This window comes from Eretmochelys imbricata, chromosome 2 (assembly GCF_965152235.1).
Source record: "Eretmochelys imbricata isolate rEreImb1 chromosome 2, rEreImb1.hap1, whole genome shotgun sequence".
NCBI lineage: Eukaryota > Metazoa > Chordata > Testudines > Cheloniidae > Eretmochelys > Eretmochelys imbricata.
Genome location: NC_135573.1, coordinates 151,296,599 through 151,322,489, shown reverse-complemented (window position 1 = coordinate 151,322,489; position 25,891 = coordinate 151,296,599).

Below are 25,891 nucleotides of genomic sequence, written 5' to 3'. Positions count from 1 at the left end.
TTGTAGGCGCTAAAGTTCTACATTGTTTTGGTTTACTGTGTATTTATGTAACAAAAAAAATCTGCATTTGTAAGATGCACTTTCACGATAAAGAGATTGCACTACAGTACTTGTATGAGGTGAATTGAAAAATACTATTTCTTTTGTTTATCATATTTACAGTGCAAATATTTGTAATAAATAATAATATAAAGTGAGCCCTGTAGAACTTTGTATTCTGTATTGTAATAGAAATCAATATATTTGAGAATGTAGAAAAACATCCAAAAATGTTTAATAAATGTCAATTGGTATTCTATTGTTTAACAGTGCAATTAATCACAATTAAGTTTTTTAATCTCAGTAAAATTTTTTGAGCTAATCACATGAGTTAACTGTGATTAATTGACAGCCCTAGTGTGTACATATTTGCATATACACAGATGCTAGAGGAAAATCCATACAATTGATTGTATTGTAGTATCAGTACTATGATAACAAGTATAAGGTATAACTATTCTCAAAAGTGTGTTAAATCTAAGATCGTTTAAACTCTATCGCTATGATAAAACAACCACTCTGCCCTTCCAGATACCAGGTCAAATGAGACCTGGTAATCCAGGTCAAATGGGATTAGTGGGGCATACATTTTCCAGTTGTTATTATAAAGTGTTGAATTTATTAATGACCTGATCACCCCCTGCTCCCCCCAATTCAGGCCTGTGCCTGAGTTGTGCTATACTGAGTTTTGCTGGGCCTCAGGGGGAGACCATGATGCATCAACAATAATCATCCCTCATCTAGTTACCCAGTTATACTTATGATAGCACAGCATGCTTGCCTCTCTTCAGCTTGCTCTTGTTAGATTGTTTGTACCCTTGGGATGCTAACAGGCAGCAGTCTCTGCGCTCTTCTACACCCAGAGGCACAGACTCTATAACTGTGCATAACCCTGCAAAGAGGCTTGTTCTCTGCCCTGGCCTTTGTGCTGGGGCCTGCTGCTTATATCTCTCTCCCCATCTACACTATCACAGTATTGCAAATTCTCTTGATATTTTGTGATTATTTTTAAGCCCCATCTCGTAGAAACTTGTGATTACATGAGAATGTCAGTTCTTATTTTGTAAAAGGTAAGATTCTAATCCTTATTGTGCTGAAAAAGCTTGACTGCATGACTCAAGTGCATACATATAAAAATAAAATCTCAAGATTTTTAAACTGCTATCATGTTTCTTTGGGTAACTGAGTCCTGACTCATCATTGAGGTTGGCAGTGCTGCAATCCAGCCCTGATTACTTAGGGTACAAAACTAGCCCTTTATTCCTGAAGCTGCATATATGGACTTGCATTGCATTGTGGGCAGGTTCCCCCAAACAGCCACACTTTCAAATAAGAACAGTTACACTTACTTATATGTGATAGACCAGTTATATCCACTTATACTTGTGTATATTAATAACTGTGTGATAGTTCAGTGCAGGTGAAGATTTATGGAGAATTTATACCATTTTCTTTTACTTCCTGATTTAGAAGTAGCCACTCACACTAAAGTAATTTTAGCCCCAAAGCTGGGAGGTGGGGACAGAGACAGTCTCCTTCACTGATGCAAGACCATTCAGTCTTGACAAGAACTACTTTACCCCATTTAAAAAAGACCCCCAAAGCACTTATTTTGGCCCCTTCCTGTACCTTGTATCACACATGCACACGAATGGGAGAAGTGGAAAGCAGTGTTGCCTACCCTCATTAATTCATCACAAGTTATCTAATTTTGGCCCTAGCTGCAGGGCCAGATTTATACCTTACATGCCCCTAGGCACAGCATCTTCAGTGCCCCCCCTTCCTACAGCTGACCTTTGGGTTTTCCATAAAAAATAAACAAAAAGAAATGTAAACACAGCCTCCTCAGAAAGGCATGAGACCCTCTGCCATGCACAGTGCTCCCAGTCTGAGCTGGGGCACAGCTCACCCACCCCAGGCAAGGCAAAAGGGGGGGTACTGTACCTCTCCTCATGGTGAGCAGTCCTCGGGTATCTTCCATCCCTCCCATAGCCCAGCACGGCTGATGCACTCTGGCTGTCCTCGTGCAAATGAATGGGGCGCCAGCCATGCCCCTCCCTCTCTCTCCCCTGCATGGGGCGGAGGCAGCGGGGTGGCCGAAATTCGGCATAGGCTGGGACGCTCCCAGGACCTTCAGCAGCCGACCACAGCTCACAGCACCCCCAGGCGGGCTGACTCAGACACTGACCCTGCTCCAGCTCCACACACTAAGCAGCCACCAACCCATGCCAGAAGCCCAGCCACCCACAGGGCAGCTGTATGTATTAACTTTTTAACTCACTTTTAACTTTTAGGCGACCGTAGGCATGTGCTTACTGTGCCTAATTGAAAATCTGGCCCTGGATGAAGGCAGTCCCTCAATTACATGACAAGGTGCCATCTCCACATGATTTTTGAAGGGTCTACATAGTTCCCTATGGCCTACTGCAAGTTGTATTAAACTGCAGGACTGGAGAGGATGAGTTTTATTTCCAGGTCTTTCTCTGATATATTTCATAACCCTGGTAATTAGTCTAGGTTTGATACCTGAGTGAAGGAGGGTGTAACTAGCTGTCACTGATAAGATGGCTGAGAGCTGAGCTGGGAATAGAACCCGAGTCTTTAATATAACAGAGACACAGCTCAATCACTTTGCCTTACAGTCTTTCAAACAGAGGGTGTCATGCTAGGTGCTGCATACCCCACACACTAACGTAACGTGACTTTGTGTCACCCTCTGGCAGCTAGACCACAGGTAGAGTTTTATGACTGTGCTATTACTTCTTCATTAAGATAGCTGGCTTTTTATCTTAAAGAGTGGAGGCTAGAGCTATAAAACCAGAGATCCCAGGTTCAGTCCCCCACCCAGTGTCAGAAACAGGAACATTGTTATAGCTGGTTATGCTTGCTGGAACCACAAGACCACAATCTGCTCTTAAGGTTGGGGGCGGGGGGGGGCAGGTGAAGGGAAGAAATAATCCTGATGCTCAGCATTCCACTGCTGCCTCACAAACGTAACCCACTGGCAATGTCTGTGTTGTGTGTCAGCGTATAGGCTGGTTCACACAGAGAATAATAGAATGTTTCTCCACACGTTACTGATGTGGAAGAAGTGCTGTGAATCTGAAGGTTTCAAATCCTGCAGATGAGCTGTGAGGAGTTAAAAACATAAGAAGAATGACAGATAACACCGCCTATTATTAAGGCTATATGACTGTCTCCCTTGTAACTTTGTCAAACTCTAACTACATGGACTGAAATTGTCTATGCTGGATGTCTCGTCAGATTTTTTTTTGTTAAGTTTCAATCAAACGGTTCATCCATTTCCAAAAATGAGAATGAGAAAATATGTTGTTTTGCCCATGTTAAAAAATTCCAGTGGCCCCATGCTTTGGAGAAGGGACTTGAAGTGTGACATTAGTGTCAGCAATGAACCTTTTAATGTTCCTCCAAAAATCAATGCAAATTTGAAAAATGAGCCTTTGAAAACTCTCAGTGTACACCGTGTGATAAATTTAAGTGAGTGGTAGCCTCTTCTGATGGACACCCAGCCAGCCTGTTAGCTGTAAAATCCTTCTTGGTAGCTGTTCTCTACTTGTTTTACCTGTAAAGGGTTAAAAAGTCCCTCAGGTCAAAAAAAGGAGGGTGAATTAAGCTTCCACAGGCCACATTAATTCTGGCATTTCCTAACTTTTGATTTCTTGACTATGCAGCCTTACTAATGTTCTTTTAATGTCATTTTTTGCATGTAAGATGTATAAATATACCCTGAAATAATTTTTAGAACATTGTAAAACACTGTCTTTAAAAGTGAGTTTGTATGTTGTGCTAATATTTGTCTTACTGTATAAATACTTAAATATTCATTGGTCCAGAGAGAGAGAGAGAGAGAGAGAGAATGATTCTATAGCCCTGGAGTTAAGGTACCCATGTAAGAAGTGGGAGACCCATGCTGCAGTCCCCTTGCCCCTATGAATATTTACTTATGTATCCAGAGTGGAACAACTTCAATAGGGAAGACTGAGAGAGCTATAGCCCAGTATTTAGGGCACTTTCCTGAGAGAGGGAGACCCAAGTTCACCTTCCTTCTTTGCAGCAGGAAGGGGAGGGAATTGAGCCTGGCTCTCCCACTTCCTGGGTGAGTGCTCTCTAATCACCACCTCCTACTTTTATGCCAAAAAAGCAACTTAGAGGACTAACTCCAGGAGAAGGTTAATGGCTGTGAATCCCAAGCAGATGTCTAGGCATCTGCCTCCAACCTGGTGCCTAAATCCCTTTGAGAGGTGGGGCTTAGGTTAAACCCATCTCCTCTGCATTTCCTATTGGCTACCTGAGGCAGCTTCTCACTCAGCTTGCTGGCTTTTGTGAATCCAATTCTTAGGTGACTAACACTCCATATGCATTGTAGCCTGCATACCTAACTTGGGGCTGTGAATTCCCTTGGGTGGCAAGGCACCTAAAAGTTAGGGATTGCAATGCCTCAGTTCCTTTATGGATCTAGCTCTCATAGCCAACAGGCGGGAGTCATAGCTATAGTTTCCTGTTTGCTTAGCAGCGGGGCATAGGAGCCTCTAGAGTTGAAAGGCTTCAACTGTGACTGAGAGCTGAGAAGCTAACAACTGATCAGCAGAGGAAGACAGTCTGCTCACTGAGCCCAAGTAGCCTCTTATTTCCATCTATCTTTTATTCCTCTCCTGGAAAAAAAAAAGTCCCAGCAAAAACACTATTGTCCTTCCCAGGCTCAAAGTTGGGAGATCTTCCCCAAACCCTCTTTATAATTACACCTATGGCTTCTCAGGAAGCATCTTCCTCATGTTGGGCTGTTTATGTGTGGTTGCCTGGGAGACTAATGTAGATATCCTGCAAATTTTGTTCCCTTTAAAACTAGACCAGTTTAAGATAAACTGTGTGCAAGAGAACCATGTATGATACTATCAATCTGTCAGGGTAGAACACTGCTTTTTAACATAATTTTGAAATACCTCTTTGAAAACCATTTAAAGGTATTCTATTACATCAGTCTGCCATTAATAGATTAAAGAAGCTAAAAGGACTTGTATCCAGCTACATCACCTTACAATGGTTTGCTTCAAAGTGCTTCAGATATGATGTTAAGAAAAAATTTAAATGTATTTGGTTTGTCACTGTTTCAGCTAAAAATAACAATGGAAAAAATGCTCATTAATAATAGGGCTTACTCTAAATGATAGGCTTTGACATGGTAATAGAGCCAAGGAAGCAGAGAAGAGTAGCAGAGGCAAATAAAAGGGAATATAACTTTGAAACTGTGTACTGATTAAGATGCTAAAGTAGTTTCCAGTGTTTGTTACAAAAAAGTTAATTAAAGAGTTTACATTTTATCATGCATAGTAAAGAAATCCTGACAGGCATGGTTATAATATGAAATGCTTCAGTCTCCAGTAGAGTTTAATTTAGAGCAACAACAAAGAAGGAAAAAAGGAGAAATAAAACAATTGAAATGTTGCAAGCAGACTGGCTTAAACTCAGGGGAGATGTTTCAGAGAACTGTTTGGTAGAAGCAATGCAAGCTGAGATGGTACCCTGGGAATAATATTTTTCCTGAAATTGTTTCAGGTTGAAGTGTTTATAGGAGATAGTCTATAGGTTGTATAAGTCATTGACTAGCATACTGGAGAGCTAAAACTTCTCATCAAAGACTAATCAAGCTGATTATGCAAGAATACCCAGAGGTTCTAATGAAACCCATTCACTAGTGGATTGGTGATTCCTTGCATCATTAGTAGTCAGACTAACAGATATGCATAAATGCTGACCTTAAATAAAACTGTCTAACAAATATATTTATGTTACTCCACATGTATTAATTCAGAGCAAAATCCTGACGTCTTGCATGAGTTGTGAATCCTTTCCAGTCTTATTTTTAAGCCTGAGAGTGGCATGGAGATTGCATTGATTTTGTTGCTGTTTGATCAGCTACCAATGAATAATGATAGATTGTCCATACTAATTATTTTAGATCCGTCACCAGCCTTTCTTTACATTACCCACAATATTTTGTTGACCTACCAGCAGACTCTAGTTCAGGTAGGTGATAATACTTTTGAATAGTTCTTTTTTCCCCAAAAGATTTTAGAGAGTGACTTTTGGCAATCACTCACCAGCCTCATGAGATATCTCATGTGGTATTCTGCAATCCTCCAGTACAACAGGTATGCAAGCCACTGGAGGAGATGGTGATAAGGCATATTCAGTATATACAAATGACGCATAATTCTATCTCATATCAATTAGATCATATAGTGTAGGGTCTTTACTTTCCTTGTGTCTTGCTAGGTTTGGGACTTGGATGAGAACAGCCTGGCTAAGAGCTGGGCTGTTTTACATAGGGAGGTGGTGGAATCTCTATCCTTTGATGTTTTTAAGGCTCGGCTTCCAAATCCCTGGCTGGGCTGATTTAGTTGGGGTTGGTTCTGCTTTGAGCAGGGGGTGGACTAGATGACCTCCTGAGGTCTCTTCCAACCCTAATCTTCTATGATTCTATGAGCTTATCCAGATAAAATGACAGTACATGGATATATAGCAGCGATATTTCCTATAACCACTGTTGAGGGGGATTTACCATCCTTTGCTCAAGGTGTTCACAAGCAGGGGAGCTTTTGGAATCCTGATTTATCCAGGAATCTCATGTGGCATTGGTGGCCAAAATCTGTCTGGCTAGGAGGCCATCGCCTCCTGTCAAGGTTCCTTCCCCACTCTGAACTCTAGGGTACAGATGTGGGGACCTGCATGAAAACCTCCTAAGCTTACTTTTACCAGCTTAGGTTAAAACTTGCCCAAGGTACAAACTATTTTACCTTTTGCCCTTGAACTTTCACTGCCACCACCAAACGTCTAACTGGTTTTATTTTATTAGGCAAGAGCCTGTTTGGAAACATCTTTCCCCCCAAAATCCTCACCAAAACCTTGCACCCCCCTTTCTTGGGAAGATTTGATAAAAATCCTCACCAATTTGCATAGGTGACCACAGACCCAAACCCTTGGATCTTAAGAACAATGAAAAAGCATTCAGTTTCTTAAAAGAATAATTTTAATGGAAGAAAAAGTAAAAAGAATCACCTCTGTAAAATCAGGATGGTAAATACCTTACAGGGAAATTAGATTCAAAATATAGAGAATCCCTCTAGGCAAACCCTTAAGTTACAAAAAGACACAAAGATAGGAATATCCATTCCATTCAGCACAGCTTATTTTCTCAGTCATTTAAACAAACAGAATCTAATGCATATCTAGCTAGATTACTAAGTTCTAAGACTCCATTCCTGTTCTGTCTCCGGCAAAAGCATCACACAGACAGAGAGACCCTTTGTTTCTCCCCCTTTCCAGCTTTCATAGAATCATAGAATCTCAGGGTTGGAAGGGACCTCAGGAGGTCATCTAGTCCAACCTCCTGCTCAAAGCAGGACCAATCCCCAACTAAGTCATCCCAGCCAGGGCTTTGTCAAGCCTGACCTTAAAAATATCTAAGGAAGGAGATTCCACCACCTCCTTAGGTAACGCATTCCAGTGTTTCACCACCCTCCTAATGAAAAAGTTTTTCCTAATATCCAATCTAAACCTCCCCCACTGCAACTTGAGACCATTACTCCTTGTTCTGTCATCAGCTACCACTGAGAACAGTCTAGATCCATCCTCTTTGGAACCCCCTTTTAGCTAGTTGAAAGCAGCTATCAAATCCCCCCTCATTCTTCTCTTCTGCAGACTAAACAATCCCAGCTCCCTCAGCCTCTCCTCATAAGTCATGTGTTCCAGACCCCTAATCATTTTTGTTGCCTTCTGCTGGACGTTTTCCAATTTTTCCACATCCTTCTTGCAGTGTGGGGCCCAAAACTGGACACAGTACTCCAGATGAGGCCTCACCAATCTTGAATAGAGGGGAACGATCATGTCCCTCGATCTGCTGGCAATGCCCCTATGTATACATCCCAAAATGCCATTGGCCTTCTTGGCAACAAGGGCACACTGTTGAATCATATCCAGCTTCTTGTCCACTGTAACGCCTAGGTCCTTTTCTGCAGAACTGCTGCCGAGCCATTCGGTCCCTAGTCTGTAGCAGTGCATGGGGTTCTTCCGTCCTAAATGCAGGACTCTGCACTTGTCCTTGTTGAACCTCATCAGATTTCTTTTGGCCCAATCCTCTAATTTGTCTAGGTCCCTCTATATCCTATCCCTACCCTCCAGCATATCTACCTCTCCTCCCAGTTTAGTGTCATCTGCAAACTTGCTGAGGGTGCAATCCACACCATCCTCCAGATCATTTATGAAGATATTGAACAAAACCGGCCCGAGAACCGACCCTTGAAAATATTTTGTCTCCTCATTGGTCATTGTGGTCAGGTGCCAGCGAGGTTATCCTAGCTTCTTACCCTTTACAAGTGAAAGCGTTTTTCCTCTGGCCAGGAGGGATTTTAAAGATGTTTACCCTTCCCTTTATGTTTATGACACCTCCTACATCTTAAAATGAAAATTAATAAAAACACATACTTTTTATACAGAATATAATTAACCTGTGCAAATCACTGCCACTAAATATCATTCAGACTATGAGTTTAATAGGTTTCAAATGAGGATTGCACAGTTAAATGGATATCATCCAGAACTTTATTAGGTGGGATTAAAAATGTATAAAGCATATAAACCCGTATGCTTTCGAACATAAGCCACTCACCTTTTGGCAAGAAGGAAGAAACTTCTCTTATGTTCATTTTATTTCACAGTTATCCATTGTGGGGCTCCTACACCTTCCTCTGAAGTATTTGGCACTGACTATTGTGATAGACAGGATACTGGACTAGGTGGACCAATGGTCTGATCCATGGCAATTCCTGTGCTTCTACAATCTAGATCTTGCCAGGTTCATTCATGCCTTTGTAACTTCTAGACTGAATTACGCTCTATACTTAGGACCACTCAGAAGTAACAGCTGGTGTAGTGTGTGGCTGCCTGCCTATGGAATGGTGTTAGCTACAAGAAACATGAACATATTATCACAGTTCTACAAAAATTGAATAGGTTTATTTGATTCCAGGTACAATTCACAGTGTTGATTTAGATCTGTAAAGCCTTTTCTGGATGGGGTCCTAGAAACCTGATGGCCTGATCTCTACTCTCTCTACCTCTCCTCCCTATGTATCATGCACAGTTGAGGCACTCACAGTGATAGACCCTGTGTTTGAAGGTCTGGTGCTAGTAGCACAGTGTTCTCAATGAGGGTTCCTCAGCCTTGGAATTTGCTTCTCCTTATGCTAAAGTCTATAGATCTTTAGAACATAGTGCAAGTCCCATTTGTTCTCTCAGTCCCTTGTATGAAAAGGGGTGGGGCTGAGAGGCATTTTGATTGTCTGTAACTTGTTTTCATGTTTTCACTTCCATGGAAGGTCTGTTTTTTTGTTACTATTTTAAGGTGGAGAAACTATGTTTTTTCTTCCAAATTTTCTACATATACTTTTTAATAACTAGATGCATTTTGTTAATGAAAAATATTTACACAAATTATTACAATTACTTCATTCCATTCCTTTCCATTTCATGTGCCCTTCCTCATTCCTGGCAGCTAAAATACGTACCTGTGTCCTATGCCCTGCTTGATTACTGCCATTCTGTCCTCCTGGTGGCACATAACTTTAATGGCTGTATTTTGTATAAGATAAAGGAGCAATCTTTTTTAGTACATTGACTTGCCCAGGTGATCCCCTTTTAAATACTGTTCGCTGGCTCCTGCTTCTCCACTACATTATCAGAGTAAACTACTTCTCTGCAAAGTCCTCTATATAGATCCATTCATCCTTACTTATCTGAATCAAGGCCAGATGCTCAGCTGGTTTATAATGGTATAACTCCACCCCAAACCAATCTGACCCTTGTTTCTTATGGTGTTGCTATCCAATCAGCTCCGTCAATGATACTAGCCTTGATGCCTCCTTTGTCTATTTCTCCCACTACTATGCATCTTTTTTGACGCTGCCCCTAATAGATGGAATGCCCTGTCTGCTTTGGTCTGCCACAACTTTAACCTCTTCTCATTTAGAGCCTGATCCAAAGTCCATTAAAGTCAATGGAAAGATTTTTGTGGGGTTTGGCTCAGGGCCTAAAAACTCTCTTGAAAATCCGCCTCCTTTTTCGGTGTAAGATGTAATAAGTAAGTCAAGAATGTTTGTTATCTAATATTCTTGTTTTTCTTAATTTACATATATAAATCCTTAAATGAGCCTTCCCAGTGAATATATTCTGAAACTGAGTAATCAATGGTTGCATTGCAGTAACCATGTCCTCCTTTGCCTCATCATGTCACATAACATTTAGCTTATAAGTTCTCTGCAGCAGAGAAGTGTTTCTCTTTGTCTAAGGTGAAGCCCCTAGCACACCTTTTTGGGCACTATAAAGTAAAATAAATGAATAAATAACACTAAGAGTGCCATTTTTTCCTCAGCTCAGTTATAATGGAAATTCTAGCCACCCAGGGTGGATTATGGTAGAAGATGGAACAACACCACATAATGAGTCAGCAAAAAGATTTCTAGGGCATGAAAGTTACCTTTACATACTGTGGTGGCTGCAGAAAGTGGCCATCAGGTCAGTAACAAAACAGCTTTGTGATAAATTTGATGTGTCACATGAAGTGGATGGAGAGCCACATGCACTGGGCTTCAGCCTATACCTATGCATTGTTTTGCTAAGGAAGGTATCCACAGGTGTGCAAACTTCAGCAGCAGGAAGCAGAGGCAGTTGGTGTTGCTATGGCATGAACATGAGAGTGGTCCAGTACTTTGTCTCCAACAGTGATCACTATCAGATGTGCGGGGTTTTTTGTTTGTTTGTTTGTTGTGGTGTTTTGAACAATGACTGTCAGTCTGTAGTTGTGAGATGTAGTGGACTTCGGTTAAAAACCTTTTCAGAGTTACAGAGATACTGTAGCTTTGTCACTGATTTTTTGTCATAAATCACAGCAATTTGTTTTCAGTTGCTACTACCCTGGTAAAGAAAATCATAGCTATTAACATCTGCCAACAGGATTCACATCTTTCAATGTAGGATTCACTCTACTCTTATTTTTTCAGTGCTGTTTTGCTATTGCCCTTTGACATACATACTTGACCATGAATTCCACCCCAGCCAAATTCATTTTGGTTTTATTCTGATTTTTCATTTCAAGAAACATTCTCACAACCTTTACCCTTGCCCCATTTAGTCCTATGCTCTGAGGCATATTGTCAGTCATTAGATGGAAAAATATTTCAGCTATTTTAAAGCTACAGTATTTGTCATAGGCTCAAAGGATAGAGATCTAATGACTTACCAGAGGCTTTGCTTATAAATACACACCTATGCTAGTCTCAGGGCTCAGTATTTTTGTTTTATTCTTTCCATTCTTACACTTAAAACAGAAACACATTTTCTCCTAGAAAATGCTGACAGCATATCTTGGTATCTCAAGGCAGAGAAGTTGCTTCCCCCCAGGCGGTGTGCTGGCAACTTTCACATGGACACACATGACTGAGCTGCCTATAGGCTCCCTTGCTTTCATTGTTTCCATAATTCAATATGTTTAAAAACAGTCATGCTAACAAACATTAGAAAGATGAGTGGGAAGTGAAACTCTATGGGACTGAACTTCAGACATGTACTTCAGCCGAGAGAGAGAGGTACTCAGAACAGAAACACAGGAGGGTATTCACAGGGATTTGTTATGCAATAATAAGAACTCATCTGAAGATGAAATGTTAATACATGCAATCAAAGGAATTAAAAAAACAATAATAATAAAAGAGAGATTATTCTGACTAATGCAGGTTTTTAAGTAAATCTACAATATATGTCACACAGACTTATGGTTTATTTCCTTTTACTGCATAACAAACACACACACCTGTGAGAGAAATAAACATATTAGAATACATTTTCTGGCTATTAAAAAAACTGTACAGAAAAATGGTCTTAATCTTTTAAATGCATTCTTGCTGAAGTACCTACACTAATAAAAATACATTTCCAGTGCACCAAACTGTAAAATGAAACAGCAAAGTACATATTATAGACCAATTCCTGGTACCACTGCAGATAATAATACTGTACTCCCATTGCTTTAGGCAGGACTAGGATTTGGCCCTTGAAACTTTGATCATATTTGTGGGTTTTGAATCATAAAAACAATGGAACTATGTTTGCCTGGGTTGCTAACTGCATTTCTTTTCACTTTGATCTTTTGGGAACCAATTTGGCACATGTTTAAGCAGCGCAGATCCCTAAGAGCAAGTTATATGTACTATACGTCCAACATGCAAAGAGCTTATCCTTTGAAAAAAAGTTTACAGAGGTACTGGTTTGTGTAGTTCCTTAAATACCTAGTCCACTGCAGGCTGTTTAGAAAAGTGGATATGTTAGGAAAGGCATAGGGATGAGTCAGGACACAGAGAAGTTATTCCCTTTTCTGTACTGCACCAAATGTGACATCCAGCAATCCTGAGAAGTTACTTAAACTGATGTTTGAAGTAATAACCATTGTGCACTATGGATAGCCATCAGGGATCAGAGACATATAATCTAGTGACACATGCCAACTAATGACATCACCCTTCTCCCATTCCATACTTGCTAACTACAATGCACAGAACAGAGAACATGAATATTGCTGGAAGTTGGGAATTTCTGTGTGCAGTTTTACATCTGCAAGAAAAAGTGTGCAAAAAATCTTTTTTTGTTCACAAACTATTTGTACATATAAATTGCATTTGATCAAGTATATACCAAGTTTGCATGTGCAAATATGGTTTTGTTCATGCTTTTGTAGGCACAACAGATGTGTGTATATTATAGAAGTGCAAAGATCATGCCAAACTCTAAAAACGGATCTATTATTATTATTATTACTATCATTATAACTATTTCTTCACTACAAGTGGTGTGCTCTCCTCTGTCCTTGTTGGACAGTGCAGAACTTTACTGTAAAATTTGATAGCCTCTAAAGGGAATTTTGCTCATCCTTAGAAAAGCAGAAAAACCAGCTGTGATTCTGGGGTATGTTTTTCTTGCATTTATATTATGCAGGTTTCTTGTTAAATGCCCAAAAATAAGCTCAGTGGAAGAGACCTTATATTATATACAATGCTTCTGATTCCCAGAAGATTCCTCACAGGTCACTGTATTTTGAGAATTAACATGCAAAAAACAAAACAAGATTAAATAATCAAGTATACTGCATCACAAAACAATCCTGGCATATTTATTTTGACAAATTTAGTTTAATTTTACTTAGAAAACTTCATAATGTACTAGTATAGCATATTTTATAAAAGTGTCAAGACAAGTCTTCACTATAGCATTCTGCTGTTAAATACTTGCTGAGGCTGCCTATTTGAAAGAAAATCATCAGATATATTTATTGTTATCATTTATTTGTATTATCATAATGCTTTGGAGTCCCATTACTGGACCAGGACCCCGTTCTGCTAGGCACTGTTCAAATACAGACAAAAAGACAGTCCCTACCCCACACAGAGCTTGCAGATTAACAGTGAAAATTTGCAAACTTCCTCTATATTTTTACTGTATAATCATTGAATCATTTGGCAAATATCGCTAATCATGGATACCTATAATTTTTCATCATGACTGTGCTAAACAAGCATTTTGTGATGTTATTCCTGGAGATAGTGGATTTGGAAGGAGGTATGTGAATGACATAGCTGCGGCAAATTACTATCTCCAGCGATGTAAGAACATTATATAGTTCCACTTTTATGGGGTTATATTATTTGTTAGGTTGGAGAGAAAATAACTTTATCAGGAATTAATGTGATTTAGTACATCTGGTTTTAACTGTATCCAAGGGAAATAATGATTTATGGGTTATGCATTTAGCATAAGTCTTGTATCAGCTGCAGAAATAACTTTGGTCTTGATGTATTTCAAGAGTGAAAGTTAAACACAGGTCAGATATGATAAAGTCACAAACAGCAGCTATGGTACATGAAGTTAAATTGTTTACTTTTATTTACCGCACTCAATGGATCATCCCATTGACAAGAAATTACGATTGTTAAATGAACTAAAAATGTAGCACGTATACAATGACACTTCTAAACACTAATATAAAATGTGTGAATATTATTTTGTTCATTATTTTTCTCTTTTCTGGTTTTTCTCTTGTTCATGTTTGTTATATTGTGCTGCTTCTAAATTGGTGCGGGATTTAGTTACTGAAAACACACCCTATATATTACTAATATACTATAGTATAAAATCAGCAAAACAAGAAACAATATTCTGTCTAATTGTTTTGATCAAACATGACAGGGACTTTGTACTCATAGCAGACATATATTTCTGTAAGTTATAGCTTTCACAGTACGTGCTTTCATTTTACTGTAATCCTGTCTGTTTCAGACCCTAAAGAATGCAGCACAACTATTTCAGTTTCCAACCTGTCAAGACTTTGCACAAATGATTTGTCAAGAAAAAGTCTAATTATGTCTGGCTTAAGGCTTCCATGTTAAACAGGAACAATTGTGGTGACTGAGAAAGAACTGCCTCTTGGCACTTAAGCAAAATGTGAAAGCAGCATGATTGTCCTGCCTTGTTTCTTTCCATCAACACCCTGTGGTCAGAAAAAGAAACCTCAAAATACTTCACTTCCATTTCTATCAGTTTCCTGAGACTGGCAGCACCTTGGCATTTGTCTTGTATTCTATGTGAGTCATACTGCTAGGGCAACAAGACAGCCTGTTGAATACTAAGCAGACTTCAAGCCAAGAGCTGCTACTGCAGCAATCAAGCAGATTAAGCTTCAATGATTCTGATGAGCATATTAAAACTCAAAGTGAATCAGGATGTTTGGAAGAAAAGTCTGAATCAGTCCAATTGCAGGCAATCCTGTGCTGTAAAATGATAAACCAAAAATCTATTTAACTTTTGCTGTTCCTCAAGCATTCTGAGATATGTGCAGGCATTCTGTTGGCTGTCTGCTGTGGGGGATTGGTTAGTTTGTAAGTGGAGTATTTGGACAAAAAATCCTACAGTTACTCCACAATTTGAAACAATGAGGATTTGGTTTAACTCCCATTTGAAGTCAATGGAAAGAATTCCACTGTGACTTAGACTGGGCATTAGGTAATAAAGAGATGCCTGTAGAAATACCTATGGACAAAGAAAAGGGGAATACATGAAAGATTGGATCATATGAATAACAGAGCCAATTTGGATCAGATAAATCCTAGAGAATTAAAGCAATTTATTTTGGTTAAAATTAACTAGTGATTCTGGGTGCCTCATTTTTGGGTGACCATCTTGATACAGCTTAAAGGGACTTGTTTTTAGACAGTGCTCAGCACCCAGCCTGCTAAAACCAGGCCCCTGTAAGGTATCTCAAGTTGGGCACTCAAAAAATGAGGCCACTGAACCTAGTGACTAAAATCACTAAGCACAATCTTCATTAGGGGCAAACTTGATCTAAAGAAAATTTTAAAACCACAATCTAGTCCTTGGTTAACTGTTTGCCCTATGAATGGACAATGCACAATTGTGCTGTCTCAGGAGCATTACTGGACATTAATTTTGTCTTAGAGACACACAAATACTTCTCTGCACCCCAGTTCCTCCGGGGGTTAATAATCAGCTGCTGTCCTTACCAACACATGGGGGAAGGAGTCCAGGGGAAGAGCCAAAGCCATTAACACCTCACCCATCTCCCTAGGGTGGAAGAGTAGCAGCTCAAGATCCACAGAGACAATGGAGGGTGCAGGGCCTTCTGTGCAGCCATGCAGCTAGGCTATAGACTGGCAGAAACTTACTATACCGCTGACAGTTATTTTTTGGATAACTGGGAGTACCAAAGATTGGAGAAAAATGAATAATGACATTTTTCAAAAAAGAAGAGTTGTCTGGTCTTTAGCCACACTGTAGGTCTAAAGTCTATCCCTAGGACATATTTGTTATTCACTGTTTGCTATTCAGCATTAATTCTCCTTCTAAAAAAAATAAATAAATCAGCCATCCAATCAGAACAGAAATGTAACCTATGTGATTTAAGTGACTGATCACACATAACACTTTGCGAATAACGAATATCCATGTGGCTCAGTTTGGGAAAATTGTTAGTTTGGGTATGGTTTGGGAACAAGAATCAGGGCAAAGTTAGTGAATGAGTTGTTCACTCTGAATACCTTGTTCATCTCTAATAACAAACATGTTCTCCAGAAGTAAAGGGAGAAATGTACATTATGAAAGAACAACATTGATGCAAAGGTTCTAGATATATATTTTTTTTCACTTCTTATGGCATCTCCAGGTAACTAGACCCCACATTGTGAATCCTATGCCATTTTCTCCCAGTACTCACTGTACAGGCATCCCTATGCCTTAAAAATACTTGGGGGCCACTGGCAGCTGATGTAAAGTAAAGTGACTCTCATCATGCTCCTCTTTATACTGGAGACTAGAATGGTGGCCAGCCAGTCCTAGGTTGCAAGGCAGGTTGTTGTAAAGGGGTCTTAAAGCCATCTTTCCTACTCCTCCTGAGTTGTGATTAGCAAAGCTCAGATACAGCTTGCTATCTAGAGCTTAATTTTGATAATTAGCTTGGACTTCCTCTTGCCATAAGAAATGACTTAGCATTTTATTTTATTGAATAAGAAATATGGGTTTAAATATGTTTGGGAACTTTTCTGCTTGGTTTAAAAAACTATAGAAGAATTATTGATATTTTTTCAGATGATTCTTCCCATAATTGTTAGAGCAGGGGAGTAAGCAGGGTTTGAATGAGATCTCCCAGACATCTAGAAACATAGAATATCAGGGTTGGAAGGGACCTCAGGAGGTCATCTAGTCCAACCCCCTGCTCAAAGCAGGACCAATCCCAATTAAATCATCCCAGCCAGGGCTTTGTCAAGCCTGACCTTAAAAACTTCTAAGGAAGGAGATTCTACCACTTCCCTAGGTAACGCATTCCAGTGTTTCACCACCCTCCTAGTGAAAAAGTTTTTCCTAATATCCAACCTAAACCTCCCCCACTGCAACTTGAAGCCATTACTCCTTGTCTTGTCATCTTCTACCACTGAGAATAGTCTAGAACCATCCTCTTTAGAACCACCTCTCAGGTAGTTGAAAGCAGCTATCAAATCCCCCCTCATTCTTCTCTTCTGCAGACTAAACAATCCCAGTTCCCTCAGCCTCTCCTCATAAGTCATGTGTTCCAGACCCCTAATCATTTTTGTTGCCCTTCACTGGACTCTCTCCAATTTTTCCACATCCTTCTTGTAGTGTGGGGCCCAAAACTGGACACAGTATTCCAGATGAGGCCTCACCAATGTCGAATAGAGGGGAATGATCACATCCCTCGATCTGCTGGCTATGCCCTTACTTATACATACCAAAATGCCATTGGCCTTCTTGGCAACAAGGGCACACTGTTGACTCATATCCAGCTTCTCGTCCACTGTCACCCCTAGGTCCTTTTCCGCAGAACTGCTGCCTAGCCATTCGGTCCTTAGCCTGTAGCGGTGCATTGGATTCTTCTGTCCTAAGTGCAGGACCCTGCACTTATCCTTGTTGAACCTCATCAGATTTATTTTGCCCAATACTCCAATTTGTCTAGGTCCCTCTGTATCCTATCCCTATCTATCTAATGATGGTCTGACATAAAAGACTTCAGGAACAGACCATGTTTGCATAGTTATGCCTATTTTGACTAAGTGTGCAGCATGATGGAGTGATTTGCCAAAATGATCACTTTGGGCTGATCGTGGGTTACAAGTCACAGGGGTAATGACATATTGTTATCCTTATGGTCTGAGTAAAGAGAAGCAGAACTGTATCTAGCCAGCCCTGACTGAGGGGTTCACCCTGAACTGAACCTCACTCACTAAGCGGGTGATAGGGATGCCAACACCCAGTGAAGAAGAGAGAAGATGGGGACAGGTGTTCATGCCTCACTTGATGATTATCTGTTCTGTTCATTCCCTCTGGAACCTGGCACTGGCCACTGTCGGAAGACAGGATACTGGGCTAGATGGACCTTTGGTCTGACCCAGTGGAGCCATTCTTATGTTCTTATGTCTTTGTTAGCCAAGGACTACCAACTGTGAGTGGTGTGCAGTGGAGGGAGAGGGCGTGGTATGTTAAGGGACAGTCATTTGTTGGATTTTCATACTGCAAGGTGAGAAACTGAGACTAAGGACACTGCCCAATGAACCATGGGGTCGGTATTTGCCTATGATCATATGCTTTTGAATTATGGTTGTGGGATTTCCCCAAATTAACGCTTGGTCCCCCTTTTCCTTTTAATAAAAGTTTTATTTTATTTTACATAGACTCAGTGCTTGCAAGAGGGGAAGTATTGTCTCTGAGAGGCACCATGGGTGGTGTTTAGTTTTCCCAGATTACTGGGTTAGAGCTTAAACCGGTTCTATTTTGTTTTGTTAAAAGACACCCCTAGACATTGAACACAAACCTTGTTGCTGCTGACTCCATCTGGCAGAAGAGTTTCAGGGGTAAATATCTCATCCCAGGAGGGTTTTGAGATCTGAAGAAACTTTAATTTCAAGATATTTCATCCAATCAGAAGAAGTCTGAAAGGGGAATTATGACGATATGCTGCATTAAAGTCCTCTACAAAGTAAACCATCTGGTTGGATGAAATGAATTCAAATCCTGGATATGAGCTGAATTGTTTAATTAGTTCCATTAATATGAAAATGGAATGGGACTGACTGTGGAAGAGTGAAGTTCCTATTCTGATTTAATTGATAACATTTTATTACCTGATGAGTACTATTAAATGTCACTTGTTTAGATGCCTACATTGTCACAAGTATTTATGCTAATAGTATTTAGCAGTTATATAACAAGTTAGTACTTGCATAGCTCATTTCCAGAGGTATTTATTAAGCATTTTCTTTCCATTAGTATTCTTGAAAATAATAATTGACTAACGGTGAAATGACCCCTCTGCAGAGTGCCAGGACTGCGTTCTTCCACGTTTGTTGAAGACTCTCAGATTTGGTCAAGTACCACTCGGTGTCACAGTGAGTCTGCAATATTAGATTGTGATTCTTCTCGACAGATGATTTTCAGAAAAAGTAACTTTGTTTGTTTGAGGAGAATATTATCATATCTGTGTTTGCCATACATGCAAAATTCTGTTTTAATGTTTAGTGTTAATTCAGAATCATTGGAGTTAATCTGGATTTACGTCAGTGTGACTAAAATTAGAATAAGCCTCTTGTTTTGCCTAAATAAAATAAGCTTCTCTTGGCAGAAAAACAGTGGACCTGAAACCCTGAGGTCTCAGGTCAGAAGCCCAAGCAGAAAAAAAGTCATTTTTATTTCTATTGAGCTCATAGACATATCCTCTCTAGATGTCTAATTTAAGTTATATTGTACTTTAATATTTCTAATTTTAAATCAGGTTTATATTGCACTAGAGACCTCAGACATTCACATTCTGGATTATCTGACATTTGTATCTGTTCCTTTATCCAAAATTATGTAAGAAAGTTAAATCTGTATTTTCAAATCCCAAATTTTATAAATGTTTCAGGCATCTTCTCGACTCCACCCAACACGACCATCAGAAAACTGGGATTTACCTCTAATTTCTCTATCATTTTTTGACAATTCTTTCACTAAGTGGGAGATTTTTAAGAAAAACATTCCTGGCACCCTTGCTTTCTGGGCACCAAGTTCTAAATTGGAGGGGGAAATAAGCCCTATTTAGAAAGAGCATGTGGATATTTTCTCATGCTACTTGTTGCTCTATGTCCAGTACTTGCTGGATTTAAATGACTGGGTAAAATAACCAACAGTACAAAATAATACATGTTCTTCACAGAAACAGAATTTTCTGTTCTCAAAATCAAAAGCAATATTTTTTTCTTCCACAATTAGTCTTTTTTTCTTTCCCAAGCTTTGTGAGAGACCTTTTTGTAGTTCACTTCTTAATCACACAAAATACATCAGGATTCTCTGTTAGCAGCTGAAAATCCTGTTAGAGAATTCTCTACTGCAGAGAACCTAGAAAGAATGAAAGGCAAATGTCACAGGACATAAAGCCTGATAATCACCATATGGAAAGAAAGACAAGGCACAGCATCCTTTCTAATAGATAGTTCTGGGGAGCATGGGAATTTGCATAGTGCATGTTATAAAGGCAATGTTTATTATGAACTAGGGTTTGGCTAATATGAAAAGGAAGAGGGAAACGGTGTCATATTTATTTGTACTTGTTTTATTTCTACAAAAGATAATCCCAGTCCATGTCAAAACTCATGCTGCTTTTAGATTTTTTCCCACTGCTATATATCTCTTGGGCAGTCTAAACTGACGGTTTCCATGGGGTCCAAGACATGCCTTTGACACAATAGGATGAACGTACAATACGTTACCTAGGAAATTGGTCATGACAGCATAAACTTATTCTAAAGCTAAAGAAAAACATACATTATAGCATTTAATACACCATGTTCATGCACGTGTTCTTGTTATACAAGACTGCTACTGTACATTATTTCAGATATTAAAGCACAATGAAAGATCACAAGGATGTAAGGTATCTGATGCAATAAACAGAAAAGTGTATATTTTATATCCCAAACAAAAAATTGTACCTAAACTGTCCTAATTAAATTCTGTTTAACAGGTGGTGCATAAGATAATAGATGGTCCCAGCATGACTAAAGGCAGCAATTCGCTCACAAGTTGTTGTGATATCATAATATAACTGGCAGCAGAGCGAAGTATGTGACTGCAGCACTGTGCTCAACAGAGGACTCACCTGGTTTTATGTATACTACATATCACACACAAAAAACTATGGTAAAGGACATTAAAGATGCAAAGTCAAAATTACTGTAAAGTTAGGAAATGCTAGAATTAAGATAGTCTATGCAATTTTAATTCGGTCGCCATGTGGGTATGTATTATGATATGTCTACCCAGCACCTGTGAGGTGTTTCCCAGGGTGGGTAGAGAGAGAGGTGCGAGCTCTGAAGTGTGGCTGCAGTGGCATGGGCATGGAGCTAGCCGCCCGAGCACATACCAGGGATCAGGCGAGTTTGTACTCGGGTGGCAAGCCTGAGCCACTGCCTGTGCTCCCATGGCCACACTGCTATTTTTAGCATGCTAGTTGGAGCAAAGCTAGCATGTGTGTCTACCCATGCTAGGAAGCACACTCCTAACTGCTATGTACACATAGCCACAGTCTTTAATTACATGCTCGCCTTATATTTTTTTCCCCAGGACTCTGCATTATTCAATTTTATGTTTCAGGTTAGCTTCATTACAATATATCTTGACAACTGCTATTCTCAGAGAGCGATATTTACCCTTGTGCAGAGTAGGATTTATGTGGTGCATACAGGCTCCAATTCAGCATGGTATTTAAGCACATGACTAACTTTAAGCATGCAAATCGTTCCGTTGAAATCACTGAACTACTCCTGCGCTTAAAATTATGAAAGACGCTAAAATATCTTGTTGAGTTGGGGCTACAGAACTTTATCCTCGCAGTCTGCATAGGAGTGATTTCACTCAAAATGTGTCCTACCTTATCAAAAGGATTGGAAATCTCACAAGCAAACCTGTCTTCTTCAGATTACAAGGCAAAAGTGTTTCATATACATAGGTGCCAACTCTGTGGGTACCCCAGGGCTGGAGCACCCCATGGGAAAAAAAACAGCTCAGCACCCATCAGCCACAGCTGTTTAGTGGTGCTGCTGATCAGCTGTTTGGCTGCTTGGGGTGGGTCTTGGGGGAAGGCAGAGAGCAGATGAGCGGGCAGGGACCTCAGGGATGAAACGGAGTGGAGGCAGGGTCTCGGGGCAGAGTGGGATTAGAGCACCCCTGAGGCAGTTGGCACCTATGTTCAGATACATTTTAGATAAGCATCCACATCTTGGAATCTTTTTGAGGTTTGCCCATCACTGTTTAGGAGTCTTTTCTGTCATTGTTTACTGCTCTGATTTTATAAACTTTACATGACTAAGGTAAATTGAAGGCCCATTTTGTGTTTTAAGTTAAAATAAGAGCTATTCTACCTCACTTTAAACATTACACTTTATACAACCTTGCGCAAAAAAAAAAAAAAAAAAGGATTTTCAATTAGGAAATTGATAAGTGAATCTCAAAAGGTTTGAAAGTTCAGGTGCTTGTCCACCAGACTTCTTTGATTTTGAAATTGTGCTAAAATCTTGCAAGATCAAGAATTTTAATGGAATTTCCTTTACTTTTTCTGTTGTGCCTACTCTAGAAAGATGGAAAATCAGTTTTTATATGGATTAATTTAGTTGTTACACTTCTAGTATGAATGCATCATGCAAACACACTACACTTTTTCAAGCCTTAGAAATACTAGACAGATGACATTTGTTCTAAATTGTCCAAATTTCATTGTGGAAGCCTTGTGTCTGGAAAACAGCTTACAAGACCACTGAAAATAGGCTTGGAGATGTCAACATAGTGACATTTAACTACAGCATTATATAGTGGGTTGGACAACCATCATATGCCAATTTAAATGACACAACATGGTGAGGTTATGAGTTTGATCTACAGATCAATCACCTACCTGCCTTTAAAAGTGCTAAGTCCTGAAGGCCCCAATCCTGCAAAGATTTAAGCATGTGTTGCCTTATGCTTGTGAGTAGTCCTATTGACTTAATTTCTGCTTACATTCAACTGGAGTTTTGCCTTCGTAATCACTGAGTGAAAACTGAGTACTTCAGGATTTGAATTTTTTCTGCAAATTTCATCTTATATTACAAAGTTTCACAAGTAGCACTAAAACGTTCCTTTTGCAAAGCAAAAATACAGCTTCAACCAGCTCCAGCAACTATAACAAAGGCTGGAAAAAGCCTTGTTAATACTCATCTCTGATTCATTTTATAAAGCATAAAAGACTAAGTACATCAGAATGATTCATAAGACAAGCCTAAGAGAGCCTCAGACACTGAAACCACCATTTCCACATAATGCTGACCTCACTTATGTGTATAAGGTGGGGTTGTTTGATTACTGTAGGTTGATGAAAATAGTGCCAATTGACCTGATCAGATAAAATTGAGGAAATACAAATAATATCATTCCAGTTCTGGAAAAACTCTGGAAAATCCTTTTACTATTCAGAAACTTCTTTGTAATGATCATCTTTTACATACTTACTACAGGCCGTTCTTATGTTCTTAGGCAACTATAACCATTAGTGTTTTTTTTCACTGAGATCCAGTCTTGTGAGTAAACAACAACATATCTTCAATCTACCAAAAGTGCATTCAGCCAGCATTCTGCCCTTGCTGAACTGGTAGTTGAGTCTGTCCTTGGTACTGTCGAGGTGAGTAAACAACAACATAAGAACATAAGAATGGCCCTAATGGGTCAGACCAAAGATCCATGTAGCCGAGTAAGACTTCCTGTCTTCTGACAGTAGCCAGTGCCAGGTGCCCGAGAGGGAATGAACACAACATTCTCTGGTAAAGAGTTCCACAGGTTGACTGTGAGTTGTGTGAAGAAATACTTCATTTTGTTTGTTTTAAACCTGCTGCCTATTAAGTTCATTTGGTGATCCCTAGTTCTTTTGTTATGAGAAATAGTAAACAACACTTCCTTATCTACTTTCTGTACACCAGTCATGATTTTATAGACCTCTATCATATCTCCCTTTAGCCGTCTCTTTTCCAAGCTGAAAAGTCCCAGTTTTATTAATCTCTCCTCATATGGAAGCTGTTCCATACCCCTAATCATTTTTGTTGCCTTTTGCCTGCTGTGGCCTGCATCATATCTGTGAAGCAAAGGGGAGAAAGTTGCCCTGGGGATGAAGCAGCTCTGCAGCGTTTGGCATTTAGAAGAACTCAGTGCAGAAGTATATGTTTCAGGGAGGCTTTGAAGGAGTATTTTAACAGTGAGCCACAGTAATGTGTTATGGTGGACTGTGCTCTAGCTGGCCCTGCTGTTTTGGGGCCTGTTAGGAATTGCATGGTGCTTGGTGTACATCTATGAATATAATCCTGACCAGCCAACACTTATGTCAGTGAAGTGTCCCTGATGCTTGGAGAAACATAGAAATGTAACCCTTTTTGCTGATGTACTCTGTGGCAGGATGGTCTATTGCCAAAATAGGGATATGCATTCCGTCTATTGCTCCACTGCAGTTTGGGAATGCCACTGTTGCAAATCCATCCACTATGTCTTGCACATTGCCAAGAGTCACAGTCCTGTGTAACAAGAGGCAATTAACGACACTTATGACAACAGGCCTTAGAGTGGATTTTGCAACTCCAAAATGATTTCCCACTAACTGGTAGTAATCCAGCATTGCAAATTTCCACAGTGTGACAGCCACTCGCTTCTCCACTGTCTGTGTAGCTCTCATTCTGATGTCCATGAAGTGGAGGCCTGGGATGAGCCAGGCACACCGATCCAGGAATGTGGCCTTGAGCATCCAAAAGTTCTGCAGCCACAACTCGTCATCCCAACCTTGCATTACAATCCAATCCCACCAGTCAGTGCTCATTTCTCAGGCCCCAGAGCAGCTCTTCACTGTCTGTGGCTGCTCCATGAACACTACCAACAACTTTGATTTGTTTTTTGCTGTGTCTCACAGAAATCTGTCCTCCAAGAAATCATCATGTTCCCCGCTGACTTTGTTCTTCTTGTGGCTCAGCAAATACTGGAGAATAGCAGGTCCCGTGCTTGCAACACATGATAATAGTGACGAGCTGTGCAGACTCCATGCTTCTGTCAGATATGGTGGACAGCAAGGAGGGCCACATAGATTCTTGGGACTTTAAAAAGGCACAAAAAGTATGGGTTATAGATAACATTATGGGATGATAGATGGCATTATGGGATGGATAGAGCTGCATGCTGGGAAGTTGATTTCTTGCTCCTAATCACCCCGAGCGACTTGTTTCTGTCCCACCATATATTGCCAAAACTTCCCAAAAGACTGCACTGAACAGTAGTGAGTTGCACAGTGGGATGCTTACACATGGTGCACTGCACTGTGCATTGACACAAGCACTCCTAGTTAAGTACACACAGTACCAATATAAAGAGCCAAGTATGCACACTCACAAACAATATATTAACTGTGATGGCTTTATGCTTATGTAACTTGTGTCAACCTAACTTTTTAGCATAGACATACCCTTACTGTTGCCTTTCACTGTGTTGCTTCAAAGTTCAGTTTTGTTAACTATGTGGTACGATTAAAGCATAAAATTAATTACTTCTGAAAAATTTCTCCTCCTGGAATTGAAGAAGTGATGGACTGGCTACTGAGCAAAATAAAAATCATAATCATTAGCTCAGGTTGGTAAAAACTAGTTACATAGGCCCTGATTTGCCACTGTGGTATACCCATTCCAAGCTGGGACTCGGCCATTTAAGTCAGTGAGCTTCCAACAGTGTAAAAGTGGAGTAACTGAGTGAAGAATCAGGCCCATGGTATTAAATCTAGATTTCCTTATGTTTGCATGCACAATTTCTGTATTCACAGTACAAAATTCTGCCCTCAAATACAACACAAACATACAAGTATCAGAGGGTAGAATGTGACCCCTACGTTAAAGCTTGTGTTAATGCTGAAAGGGGAGAACCCCAAACTGAGTTCAGTGCAGTGTTCTTATTTTAGTTTTTGGGATCTATGCAAATACCTAAGTATATGACTGCTTAAATATTCTGAGCATGATCCTCAAACAGCAAAAATGTGTGATTTTTTGCTAGCTGATGATCTGAACCTTTAAATCTTTGTTAGGATCATATGCAAGCTATGTATTTGCAGATGGGCCTGATACTGCAAGCTGATGAGCCCTCACTGAAGGAAGTTAATGGTGCTTAATTCTTCACA